Source organism: Oppia nitens, unplaced genomic scaffold, assembly GCF_028296485.1.
Source record: "Oppia nitens isolate AA-2021 unplaced genomic scaffold, nextdenovo-longstitch-racon4-pilon3 scaffold14_pilon_pilon_pilon, whole genome shotgun sequence".
Classification (NCBI taxonomy): domain Eukaryota; kingdom Metazoa; phylum Arthropoda; class Arachnida; order Sarcoptiformes; family Oppiidae; genus Oppia; species Oppia nitens.
In genome coordinates this window covers 2,071,173-2,086,486 of record NW_026533193.1, presented here as the reverse complement: position 1 = coordinate 2,086,486, position 15,314 = coordinate 2,071,173, and positions in this window count along the sequence as shown.

Here is a 15,314-nt window from a genome sequence, read left to right as displayed (position 1 = left end):
ATATATATAAGGTTTATATATATAATACCAATAATGCTAATAACAAATAATTTTTACACAACTATAATATTTTATAAGAATATTAGTTATATTATATAAAAAATAATGATATTTTAATTTTATGTTTCATTATAATAATCATATAAAATAAAATAATTTATATTTAAATTAAGTATGAAATATAATGAAATAAAAACATATTAAAATAAGCAACTAAAATAAGTATAATTATGATAAAAATAGCTTAATTATTTAATTAATTATATATATATTTATATATAATTAATTAAATAATTAATCAATAAGTTGTACGAAAACATTTAAATGCAATTCAATAGATTATATGATATTTATATTATAAAAACTACTTAATTATTATTAAAAGGTATTACAATAAAATAATATAGTTATATCTAATATTTATTATTTAATATCATATAAATTATAAATAACTCATTATAACTATTATAAATAACTTATTATTATTATTACTAATTAAATGTTGGTAATCAATGTTGTCTTTTATTATAATTTTTTAATAATAATACAATAATTTACAGAAAAGAAATATTTAACAAAATGAAAAAATTAACAAAATATGATATCCTATTGTATTTATTGGGCGAAAAGTGCTATCGATTGGGATTTCCTAAATATAATCAAAATTATAAACACATAGCAAATAATTATTTATTTGATTTTGTATTGTTTATTGAATTCATTAAATTGTTATCATTTTATTTTGTTAATAATAATAATCGATATCATATTAATTTTGGTGATTGGCTTAATACAAATCAATTAAAATTAATTAGATCATGTATGGCATGTATTATTATAATTGTATTGATTATAAAATATAATAGTAATAAATTGTTTTTAAAAATCTCCAACAAATCGTATCATTTATTATATAATAATAAATGTATACCTGATATATATGAACATAAATGCGCTAAAATATCTAAAATAATTAATACATTAACAATAATTATGATTAATTTATTATGTGGTTTAATACCATTCATATGTATGTCATTATATTATTCATTGACTGATTTAATAATATTTGGCTTATTTTGGTCACTAATCTATTGTATACTTTATGGTAAAGTAGTTGAAAAGTTTTATTATAATATGGCTTATTTTGTTATAATATGTTTACAACAATATTATGATATTAATATAATTAATAGAAAAATAGATAAACATATTATTAATATGAAAAACAAATTCAAAAATACCAAATCATTAATTAAAATTTTAAATAATTTACATAAATTATATTATAAATTATTTATTAAAAATTATACATTAAATCAGTTATGGTCGACAACATTGTTATTTTATTGTGTTTATTGTCTTATATTGATTTCATCTATAATTATTACTTATGTTAAAACTATTAATTATTATGAAAATAATCAGTATTTAATATTAGCATTAGTTTCTGAAGCAATTTTTTACACAACAATATTGACATCATTGGTACAGTTTGCCGGTATTATCAATACAAATGCTAAAAAAACATATAAATTATTTTATAGTTTAAATCATAGAATTTATAAACAAAATTCATTGATAATTTCAATGAATCAAATTATAAAGGTATATAATGTATTTTTTAAAAAATTATAAATGTTATATTTATATATATATTTATTGTTTGTATAATAGTTTCATTCATTGATTGAATTGACTGCAAAATCTAGAATTGGTTTTTATTGTTGGAAACTATTTCTAATCAATCAATTCACATATCAAATGGTAAAATAATTATACAAATATATATCAAATTATTAATTATCTTTATTTTCAATTTTATAGTTTCTACACATTGTTACTAAAATGGTAATTAAATTATTCTGAATATTTCTAATTAATTGATATTTATTATAAAATTTTATCTAAAAAATTGTATTTCAATTTTAAGTTTAACTAAATATATATATATATTTATATTGTGGATTTAATACATATTATTTTATTATTAGAAATCAAATTATTTTACTTATTTAACTTTATTATAAAAATTAATGTATTATTACTAAAGAAAACATTTAATAAGAAATATAAAATTATTTTAATTATTTGATTATATATTTTTCCTTATATTTAAAATAAATTGCTTATTATAAAATTAAAATGTGTTAAAAATTTATTATATATTTACAATCTATTACAACCCAAAATATTTAAACGTAAAATATATTATTTAAAATTATTTATACAAATAAATTAATTTAATAATGAAATTAACAAAATATGATATCCTATTGTATTTATTGAGCAAATAAAATGTTATCGATTGGAATTTCCTAACAATAATCAAAACTATAAACATATATCAAATAATTATATATTTGATTTTGTATTGTTTATTAAATTTATTAAAACAATAACATTTTATTTTTGTACATGCTAATTATTATTATTCTCATATTTACCTTAATTTACCTATATATCATAGTTTAATATAATTAAGTAAATAAATTATTTACTTTTATTAATAATTCAAATACTTATATTTAATTATTACTTGTAAAAATAAGTTATATCGAGTTAAACAAAATTAACTATAGGGATATGTTTAATATTGAAATTTTGATATATTATAAATAAAATATATTTTTAATACGAAAATTTTCATATTAAATTCATCACATTTAGTTTATTATAAACTAAAAAAATATTTATTAAAAAAATATAGTGATTAATTTGATACACTCGATAGATTTAATGGATATAATTTTAATAACTAAAACTAAAAAAAACTACAAAATATATTTAAAAAATTTTAGTTTATTACTATTATATTTTATAAACATTTATCATCAGGTATTAGCAAATCTATGACATATTAACAATAAAAACAAATTAGTTTAAAAAAATTATATAAATATGTATATAATTTTTAAGATATTAATCTTTAAAATTAATGAAATTTTATATAAATTATAACTAATATATATATACTTTTATCAATAAATGCAATTAAATGTAATAATTTCTTTATAATAATATTTATTACAATTGTTCAGTAAATCAATTAAAATGTGATAAACAAAAATATAGATAAAATATAATAGTATTTAAATTGAAATAATTAAAAGTTAAAGAAAAAACTTAATTTATTAATAATAAGTTAGATATTTTATGTAATCTAATTGTATTTTAAATCAACTTTAAATATTAAGTTATATTTATTAATGAAAAAAACATTATTTTAAAAAAACAAAAATAATTTTATTATTAATTTAGTAGCAATATGTAGAAACTGTTAAAAATAAAATTTAATTAGATTATTATAATTGATTGATAGTATACTGTATATAAAATATAATTATTTTACCAATTGATATGTTAATTGATTTATAATAAATAGTTTCCAACAATAGAAACCAATTCTAGGTTTTGCAGTCAATTCAATCAATAAATTAAACTATTATACAAACAAAAACAATTTATGATATATGATATATATATAAATAAATTATATTAATTGTAAATTTTATTTTTTTATAAAAAAATAATATTATATTAAACTAATTACCTTTATTAATTTATTTAATGAAATTATTATCATTGAATTTTGTTTATAAATTCTATGATTTAAACTATACATTAATTTATAGGTTTGTTTAGCACTGGTATTGATAATACTGGCAAACTGTACCAATGATGTCAATATTGTTGTATAAATAATTGCTGCAAAAACTAATGCTAACAATAAATACGGATTATTTTGATAATTATTAATAGATTTAACATAAGTAATAATTATTGATGAAATAACTATTAGACAAAAAACGCAATAAAATAATAATGTTGTCGACCATAACTGATTTAATGTTGAATTTTTAATTGACAATCGATAATATAATTTATGTAAATTATTTAAAATTTTAATTAATGATTTGGTATTTTTGATTTTTTTTCCAACTATAATATGTTGTCTAATTTTTTCATTAATTAGTTTTAAATCATAATATTGATGTAAACATATTACTATAAAATATGTCATATTATAGGAAAATTGTTGAAAAACTTTACCATATATTATACAATATAATATTAACCAAATTATGCCAAATATTATTAAATCAATACATCTATAATATATAGACATACCTAGAAATGGTATTAAACCGCATATTATATTAATCAAAAATTTTGAAAATCTATTAATTGATTTAAAATATCTAGCACATTTATGTCCATATAAATCAGGTATAGATTTATTATTATATAATAATTGACGTAAATTATTCGTAAATTTATTTGAAAATATTTTATTACTATTATATTTTATAATTAATACAATTATAATAATACTTGTCAAACATGGTCTAATTAATTTTAATTGTTTAGCACTACACCAATCACCAAAATATATATGATATCAATTAGTATTATTAACAAAATAAAATGATAATAATTTAATAAATTCAATAATAAAAACAAAATCAAATATATAATTATTTGATATGTGTTTATAATTTTGATTATATTTAGGAAATCCCAATCGATAGCACTGTTCGCCCAATAAATACAATAGGATATCATATTTTGTTAATTTCATTATTAAATTTATTTAATTGTATAAATAATTTTAAATAATATATTTTAACTTTAAGTATTTGAGTTGTAATTTCTTTTCTGTAAATTATCGTATCATTGTATTGATTATCAATATTTAATATGTATTATATATAAATTTATATTAAATTCAACTAAATTATTTATTTTATTTTCATACCTTTTCAATAATATAATAATAATATAAATAGTTTTTATAATATAATAATAATAATATAAGTACTTTTTATATAATAATAATAATAATATAATTAGTTTTTATAATATAATAATAATAAAAGTAGTTTTTATAATATAAATGTCATACAGTCTACTCAATATAGACTCTACTGTATTATACAGTAGTTAAATGTTTTCATATAATTTATTAATTAATTATCAATTAAATATATTAATATATAGATATATAATTAATAAAATAATTAAGTTGCTCTTACAATACTTTTTGTACTTAATATAAAAAAAATATTTTATTTTATATGATTATAATTAAAATTACTAAAATAAGAAAATTAATATTTTATTATTTAATATAATATAACTAATATTCATAGTAAATATTATAGCTGTATAAAAATTATTTATTATTAGCATTATTGGTAATATATTAATTAATTAATATTTATTAAAAAAATATCAACTAATATAAAATTTTGAGAATTGTGTTAATTAAACTAAAAAAATATGTAATTTTTGCTAAAACAATATATGCAAATTTTTTTAAAAGATTGAAAATAATTTAATTATCAATTTAGTTGCATTGTGTAGAAACTATGGGAAAATTAAAAATAAAAGATTATTAATAATTGTCATAATTTTATAATTATTTTACCAATTAATATGTGAATTGATTGATTAGAAATAGTTTCCAACAATAGAAACCAATTCTAGATTTTGCAGTCAAAACAATCAATGTATTAAACTATTATAACAAAAAAACAAATATATATATATATAAATATATTTATAATAACATATTACTAGAAAATATATTGTTTAGTATTACACAAATCACCAAAATAATATGATATCGATTATTGTTGTTAACATAATTAAAATGATAATAATTTAATAAATTCAATAAAAAAAACAAAATCAAATATATAATTATTAGATATGTTTTTATAATTTTGATTATATTAATTAAAAGTTACAGAAAATTTAATTTTGAAATCCAATAAAAATAATAAATTAGTTATTATGTAATCTAATTGTATACTAGATAAATATTAAATATTAAGTTTATATATAAATATTAAGTTTATATATAAATATTAAGTTTATATATAAATATTATATTTATTAATGAAAATACAAATTATTCTAAAAAAATAAAAATAATTTTATTATTAATTTAGTTGCAATATGTAGAAACTGTAAAAATAAAATTTAATTAGATTATTATAATTGATTAATAGTATATATATATATATATAATATTATTATTTTACCAATTGATATGTTAATTGATTTATAATAAATAGTTTCCAACAATAGAAACCAATTATAGGTTTTGCAGTCAATTCAATCAATAAATTAAACTATTAATAAACAAAAATAATATATATATATATATATTATAATAATCGTAATTTTTTTAAATATTATAAACTAATTACCTTTATTAATTTATTTAATGAAATTATTATCATTGAATTTTGTTTATAAATTCTATGATTTAAACTATACATTAATTTATAGGTTTGTTTAGCACTGGTATTGATAATACTGGCTAACTGTACCAATGCGGTCAATATTGTTGTGTAAAAAATTGCCGCATAAACTAATGCTATTAGGAAATAGTGATTATTTGATTGATAATTAATTGTTTTAACATAAGTAATAATTATAGATGAAATAACTAATAGACAAAAAACACAATAAAATAACAATGTTGTCGACCATAACTGATTTAATGTTGAATTTTTAATTGATAATCGATAATATAATTTATGTAATTTAGTCAAAAATTTAGTCAATGATTTGGTATTTTTGAATTTTTTATCAATTATAATATGTTGTTTTATTTTCCCATTAATTAGTTTTAAATCATAATATTGATGTAAACATATTAGTAGAAAATATGACATATTATAGGAAAATTGTTCAAAAACTTTACTGTATATTAAACAATATATTATTAACCAAATTAAGCCAAATATTATTAAATCAGTCAATGAATAATATAATGACATACATAGAAATGGTATTAAACCGCTTATTATATTAATGAAAATTTTAGTAAATCTATTAATTGATTTAAAATATCTAGCACATTTATGTTCATATAGATCTGGTATAGATTTATTATTATATAATAATTGACGTAAATTATCCGAAAATTTATTTGAAAATATTTTATTACTATTATATTTTATAATTAATACACTAATTATAATACATAGCATACATGGTCTAATTAGTTTTAATTGTTTAGTATTACACCAATCACCAAAATATATATGATATCGATTAGTATTATTAACAAAATAAAATGATAATAATTTAATAAATTCAATAATGAAAACAAAATCAAATATATAATTATTAGATATTTGTTTATAATTTTGATTATATTTAGGAAATCCCAATCGATAGCACTGTTCGCCCAATAAATACAATAAGATATCATATTTTGTTATTTTCATTGTTTAAAATTTTATTTGAATATTTATTTTCTGTAAATTATTTAAATTATTATATTAAAAGGTTATAATAAAAAAAGACAATACTATCTACTGAATTATCTATATTTAATATATAAATATTATATATACAGTATATTACAGTATAAACTGTTATATTATTTATTTATTATAATACCTTATTATACTATTATTATTATTATTATATAATATTAATATAATGTTTTCGCTCAACTTATTGATTAATTATTAGTTAGATATTCGTAATTAATAAAAATAATTAAGTTGTTTATTACATTTATTATGCTTATTTTAATTGCATATATAATAATATTATAAAGTTTTTACCTCAATATATTTTATAATTCATATTAATATTTTTCAAGTAATGTGTTTATTTAAAAAAGTATAATAATTAAATGTAGCATTTTAATTATCTTAATATACTAATATTAATTAAAATTAATATAATATATCATTATTTATATTAATAAGCTACCATTTTATTATAAGTTATTATAAATTATAATTAATGTAATGTTATTTTATCAAATTTATTAAATAAATCGATAATAATTTCTAGCATTAGCTGTAATTTTTAAATTAATATATTTTTTAGAATTTAGAAAAGTTTATATAATCTATTATAAAGTTAATTACATTTAGTTTAATATAATTTCAAAACAACATTTACTATAAGATAAATATATTTAATGGATATAATTTTATGGACTATAACTTAATAACTATATATATATACAGTATATCATATACAAAATATTTTCAAAAATATAAAACTTTTTCATGTGTTGTTGAAAATAATGTAAATATTAATTTGGTTGCAATATGTAGAAACTAGAAAATAAATAAATTTATAAATAATAATAATTATTAACAATTTTATTTTAAACAAATATATTTAAAAATGATTAATAATAGAAAATTATTTTACCAATTGATACGTTAATTGATTGATAATAAATAGTTTCCAACTATAGAAACCAAACCAAACTTATTTGTAAATAAAAATATTATTTCTTTATATTTAATTACATTTGATTTTATAGCATATTTTTTTACTTAATAATATATTATTTTACTTTATAAAAACTTTGTAATAATTATAATTTGTTATTTTATAAGTAATATTATTATTTTTTAAAAAAGTAATTTTTATATAATATTAGTAAATTAAAGTTTTATTTATTAAAAAATAAAAAAAAATTATATAATTAAGTAATATTTATATTTTTGAAAAATGTAATTATAGTATAATATTAGTAAATTAAAGTTTTATTTATTAAAAAATAAAAAAAAATTATATAATTAAGTAATATTTATATTTTTGAACAAATGTAATTATAGTATAATATTAGTAAATTAAAGTTTTATTTATTATTTTAATTAAAGTAATTTAATAAATAATGTATGTTATAATAATAATAATAATAATCATATATTACGTAAACATTTAAATTTTACTATTATTTCTATATTAAAAAAAATAAATATAAATTATAATATTACTGTATTATTATTGTTGTATAAGAGACTTAAAACATTATTATTATTTAAACATTAAAAAATACATTAAATTATTTGTTCATTGATTTTATTTTTTTTATTAAAAAATTATATAATTACATTAAGTTTAAAATCAAAATTAAAAGTAAATTTTGTAAGTATATAAAAATAGTATTTTTTTAAAAGGTTGTATTAATCATTAAACATAATAATTAAATAAATATTATTATAAGATAGTTGTAAACATTGATTAAACGTAAACATAAAAAATTAATTTACAATTGAAAATAATTTGAATATCATTTTTGTTATCAGTTGTATGAACTAACATAAAAAATAAAATAAATAAATTGTTAATAAAAAATAATAAATTTTATTATAAAAATTACCATTTGATAAGTGAATTGATTGATTATAAATAGTTTCCAACAATAGAAACCAATATTTGGTTTAGCAGTCAATTCAATCAATAAATTAAACTATAGATGAATATAAAAATTATAAATTTGTTTTTAAAATTATATTTGTAATACTGTATACAATAAAATATATAATAGTATTAATTACCTTTAATTTTGATTTCAATGAAAATTGCCTAATATTTTGTTGTTGTTGTAATTTTGTATTTAAACTATACATTAATTTATATGTTTGTTTAGCATTAGTATTGACAGTACTGGCAAACTCTACCAATAATGTCAATAATAGGACATAAAATAGAAAAAATCCGATAAATGTTAGAAATAATAAATATTTGTTGATTTGATTATTAATTGATTTTATTGAACTAATAAATAGTAACGAAATTAATATTAAACAAAACAAACAATAATAAAACAATATTGTCGACCATTGCTTATTTAATGTATGATTTTTTAAAAATATCAAACAAAATGTTTTATGTAATCGTTTAAAAATAAAATAGTTGACAAATAAATTAGCTAGTTTATTTTTCGTTAAACATAACCAATTGATTTTTCTATTGAATTTGTTTAGATCGTATCGTTGATATAAACATATTATTAAAAAATATGTTAAATATATAGTAATTGATTGATTGTTTTACAATAAACTATCAAATATATTAAACTCCATAATAAACCAAATGTTAATAATTGAATCCATGAATAGTATAATAACATACCTATGAATGTATTTACAGTACATAATGTATAAACAATTATATTTGTTACTAAACTAATTAAATTATAATATTTTGAACAATTATATTCATGAATATCTGGTATAGATTTGTTATTATATAATAATGATAAATTATTATTTATTTTTGAAATTTTTTGAAAACTATTATATTTAATAAGTAATAGAAAACTTATGGCACATAATAGACAAAGTTTGATTAATGTAAAATGAGTTGATTTTAACCAATCACCAAGATAAATATGATAATAACAATTATCAATAAAATAAAATGATAATTGTTTAATAAATTCAATAATTAAACACAAATCATAAATAATGTTTGAATTATTTGATATGTGTTTATAGTATGGATTATATTTAGGAAATCCCAATCGATAGCACTGTTCGCCCAATAAATACAATAGGATATCATATTTTGTTATTTTCATGTTTAAAATTTTTTCAATTATTTCTTTTCTGTAAATTATTATATTATTTTTCAAATATTATGATAAAAAGTCAATAATAACTATTCAATTATGAATATTTTATATATATATTTATATTATAGATATTGTTATATTATTTCATTTAATTATTTATAATTAGTTTTACATAATTTCATAATAAGTTATTATATTTTAATCTTTTTTTTCATACCAACTTATTAATTAATTTTTTTTAGTTAAGTATATGTAATAAATATTATAATTAAATTATTTATAAAAAAAACTTTTTATAGTAGTAAAATAGTATTAGTACTTTGCTTTTATTATAAAATTATTAATATTTGTATTTATATTTGTTGTTGATATTTTTTAATGTTTTATAAATACTCTATATATATATATTAAAATGTAGTTTTATTTACCTCAACGTTATTACAGTTAAATGACAGTTAGTTAATGTAATTTAAGTCTATAAATAATTGAAAATATCTTCTATAAATAATTTAGTTCATTAATAAATTAATTAACTTTTAACGATTAGTAATATGTAATATAGTTAATAGTAGTTTTTATTATAATTATTATTATTATCTATTTAGAAATAAGTCAATAAAATATATTACATAAGTTTAGCTTATAATAATTTATTATTAAGCTATAATAAGTAATTATTACTAATTATATATTATATTTAATACTAGTTTTTTAAGTATTTAATAAGTATATAATATAAGTTAGTAGTATAGTGTTTTAGTTAATACCAATTTGTTGACAGTTTTTTGATCAAAAAAAAAATATTTATAATAAGATATCATCTTTAGTTTAGTTTAGATTTCAGTATTTTGTATTTTAAATAAATATTTTGTTTTTATTAATCTAATAAATAGTTTTTATTTTAGTTGTTTAGTAACAATTAACAAACAAATAAATTAATAATTAAAAAAATTTATTTAAAAATATTTTAATTAAACAATCAATAAATAAAAATAATATAAAATATTTTCTATATAATTATCTATTAGTTATTAATGTCAAATGTTAGATAAAATTTTTTTTAACAGCAATAATAATTATTACATAATTGAAAATAACTTGAATATCATTTTTGTTGTTAATTGTATAAACTAAATGAAAGGAAATAAAAATAATTAAAAATAAATATATAATTATTACAAAATATTTTCGAGTAATAATATAATAATTACCAATTGATAAGTAAATTGATTTATAATAAATAATTTCCAACAATAGAAACCAATTTTATGTTTTGATGTCAATTCAAGCAAACTATTAAACTGTAAATATTATAAGTTTTATAATAATTAAAAAAAACTATTATATCATATTATTCTATCATTTATTAAAAAAAATTATTAAATAAATAAAATTACTTTTAATTTTGTTTTTAACGATAATTTCCAAATTTTTTGTTGTTGTTTTTGTTGTTGTAATCTTGTATTTAAACTATAAAACAATTTATATGTTTGTTTAGCATTGGTATTGACTGAACTGGCAAACTGTACCAATAATGTCAATAATATTATATATAATATAAGTGTAGAAATAAATGAATATTTTAAATAATTATTGAATTCATAGTCAATTGATTTAATTAAACTGATAAATAAAAATGAAATAATTATTAGACAATATATACAATAATATAATAATGTTGTCGACCATAACTTATTTAATATATGATTTTTTAGAAATATTTTATTATAAAATATATGAAATTTTAGTAAACATCTAACAGTTGTGTTTTGTTTAAAAGTTTTATTAATATTAATAATAATTTTTTTAGTTTTCCTATTGAGTCTCAGTAACTCATATTTTTGATATAAACATATAGTTACAAAATATATAATAAAATATTGTATTTGAATTAATAGTTTACTATAAAGTTTTAAATATATTAAACTCCATATGAAACCAATAGTTAACAATTGAATCCATGAATAATATAATAACATGCCTATGAATGTACTTATAGTACATAATGTATACACAAATATATATGTTAGTAAACTAATTATTTTATAATATTTAGTCCATTGATATTCAATTAAATTATGTATATATTTGTTATTATATAATAAATAATAAAATTTATATTTTTGAATTTTTTGAATTTTTTCAAAACTATCATGTTTAATTAATAATATAAATATAAATGAGCATAATAAACACGGTTTGACTAATTTAAAATGTTTAGTTTTCAACCAATCACCAAGGTAAATATGATAATAGTAATTATTATTATTATTGTCAATAAAATAAAATGACAATTGTTTAATAAATTCAATAATTAAACACAAATCATATATAATATTAGTTTTATTGGATATATGTTTATAATTTTGATTATATTTAGGAAATCCCAATCGATAGCACTGTTCGCCCAATAAATATAATAGGATATCATATTTTGTTAAATACATATTTTTATATAATTTTTGTTCAATAACGAGATAATAGTAAAATAAATTTATTAAAATATATGTGTTATATATAATACAATATATTATTAATATATCTATTAATAAATATTTCTAAATATAAAAAAATTGATACAATATAGTCACTGAACTATTAATTTTTTTATATAATATTATAATCGATAAAAATTAATTATTAAATATTCAAAGTTCAAAAGTTAATAATATTTATGTACATATAAACATATATACAATATTAGGTATATTTATTTAATTAATTATGTAATTATTAGATGAGATATTTAATAAAAAAATACTAAAAATAATTTTTATCAATAAAATAAAATGATAATTGTTTTTAATAAACTCAATAATATTATAAAATTTGATATATGTTTAAAATATAAGATTATATTTACTAAATCCCAATCAATAACACTTATTAAATATAATATACACAAATATATATATATATATATATATTGTTAATTTCATTTACTAAAATGTCTTTAATAATTAATTTAATTTAATAATTAACTTTATATTTGTTATATTTATTATTTTTAATATACTATTATATTATTATTATTATATTGAAGTAAACGTAAAAATATATTGAATATGTTTAATAATTATACAATAATATTAGTCTGAAGTAAATAATTATTATTTTTAAAAAATAGTTATTAATTTGCTATTTTTATACCAATAATTTTATTGTTAATAATTTAATAGTTAATAGCATAATAATATTTTTTTAAATAGTTTGATACTAAATTTAAATTACAATATTATTATTAACAATTTTTTACTTAATATAAAATATTATTATTATTTTTATTATTTATTAAATTAATGCAATAATAAAACTTATCATTAAGACAATGATTGTATTAGTACAGTATATTATATTGTATTTATAATATATCTATAGTGTACTGTAGATAATAAATATAACTAATTATATTATTGTAACTAATAATTATAATTAATGTTTTATAATTTAATTTTTTTTAAATAATAATATAATTATAAATAAATTACATTTTTCCAATTATATTTTTAAAATTTATTCTACTTAAATAATATAAAAAATTAATATTATTTTTAATAAACTATTTTTAATTTGATTTTAAATGTCACTATAATATTATAAGTAATTTATAAGTAATTAAGTAATTAAAAAAATTGAGTGTAATTAATAATATATAATAATATAATTATATGTAGAAACTTTTAAAATTTTTAAATAATAAAAAAAGTTATTTTTATATTTATCTCAATATCATTTATTGAATATCATATGTAAAGTTATTTATACAGTATTATCCTTACAATTATATTATCATACATTGTAGAACTAATATAAAAATATAAGCAATTTTTAAATTTTTTTAACATAAATATAAATAATTATGTTTAATATATTGTTATAATTAATAAAAAAAATTAATTAATTCTTTAATTTGTTGAAAATAATTTAAATATCAATTTGGTAGTAATATGTAGAAACTAGAAAATAAAATTATCACAATATATATTAATTCATTAATTTTAGAAAATAGGAAAAATATTTTAAAATTAATTAATTTACCATTTGATATGTGAATTGATTTATTATAAATAGTTTCCAACAATAGAAACCAATTTTTGAATTTCGAGTCAATTCAATAATTGAATGTAACTTTAATTAATAACAATTAATAATAAATTATTATAATTTTTTTAAATATTTTAAATTTAATATTACCTTAATTTTTCTACTAATAGAAACATTTAATAGATTTTGTTGTTGTAATTTAACAATTAAACTGTAAAATAATTTATATGTTTGTTTAGCATTAGTATTGACAGTACTGGCAAACTCTACCAATGATGTCAATAATATTATATAAAAAATTAATAAACAAAATAAAGTTACTGATAAATAATGATTGATTTCATAGTTAATAGATTTTATTAACATAATAAATAAAAATGAAATAATAATTAGACAATAAATTCAATAATATAACAATGTTGTCGACCATAACTGATTTAATATATTATTTTTCAAAAACATTATATAATATAGTTTATGAAAATGTTTTAATTGTTTATCAAATAAATTGACTTTTAAATTTTTATTCAAACTAAATACTATTAATTTTTGATTAATTGTTTTAATATCTTGATATTGATGCAAACATATTGTAACAAAATATGCCATATTATAGGCTAAAATTTCGCCTAATTTACTATATATTATAGCATGAAATAGTGACCAAAATATGCCAATAGTTATCAATTGAATCCATGAACAATACAATGACATACCTATGAATGACAATATACCGCACATTAAATAAAATATTATTATTATAATAATACTAATTATTTTTAAATATTTTGCACATTTATAATAATATATATTGTTAGTATATTTATTATTATTATATAATAATTGGCGTAAATTTTTAGAAACTTTTAGAAATAGTTTATTGCTATTGTATTTCATAAGCAATACACTTAATATA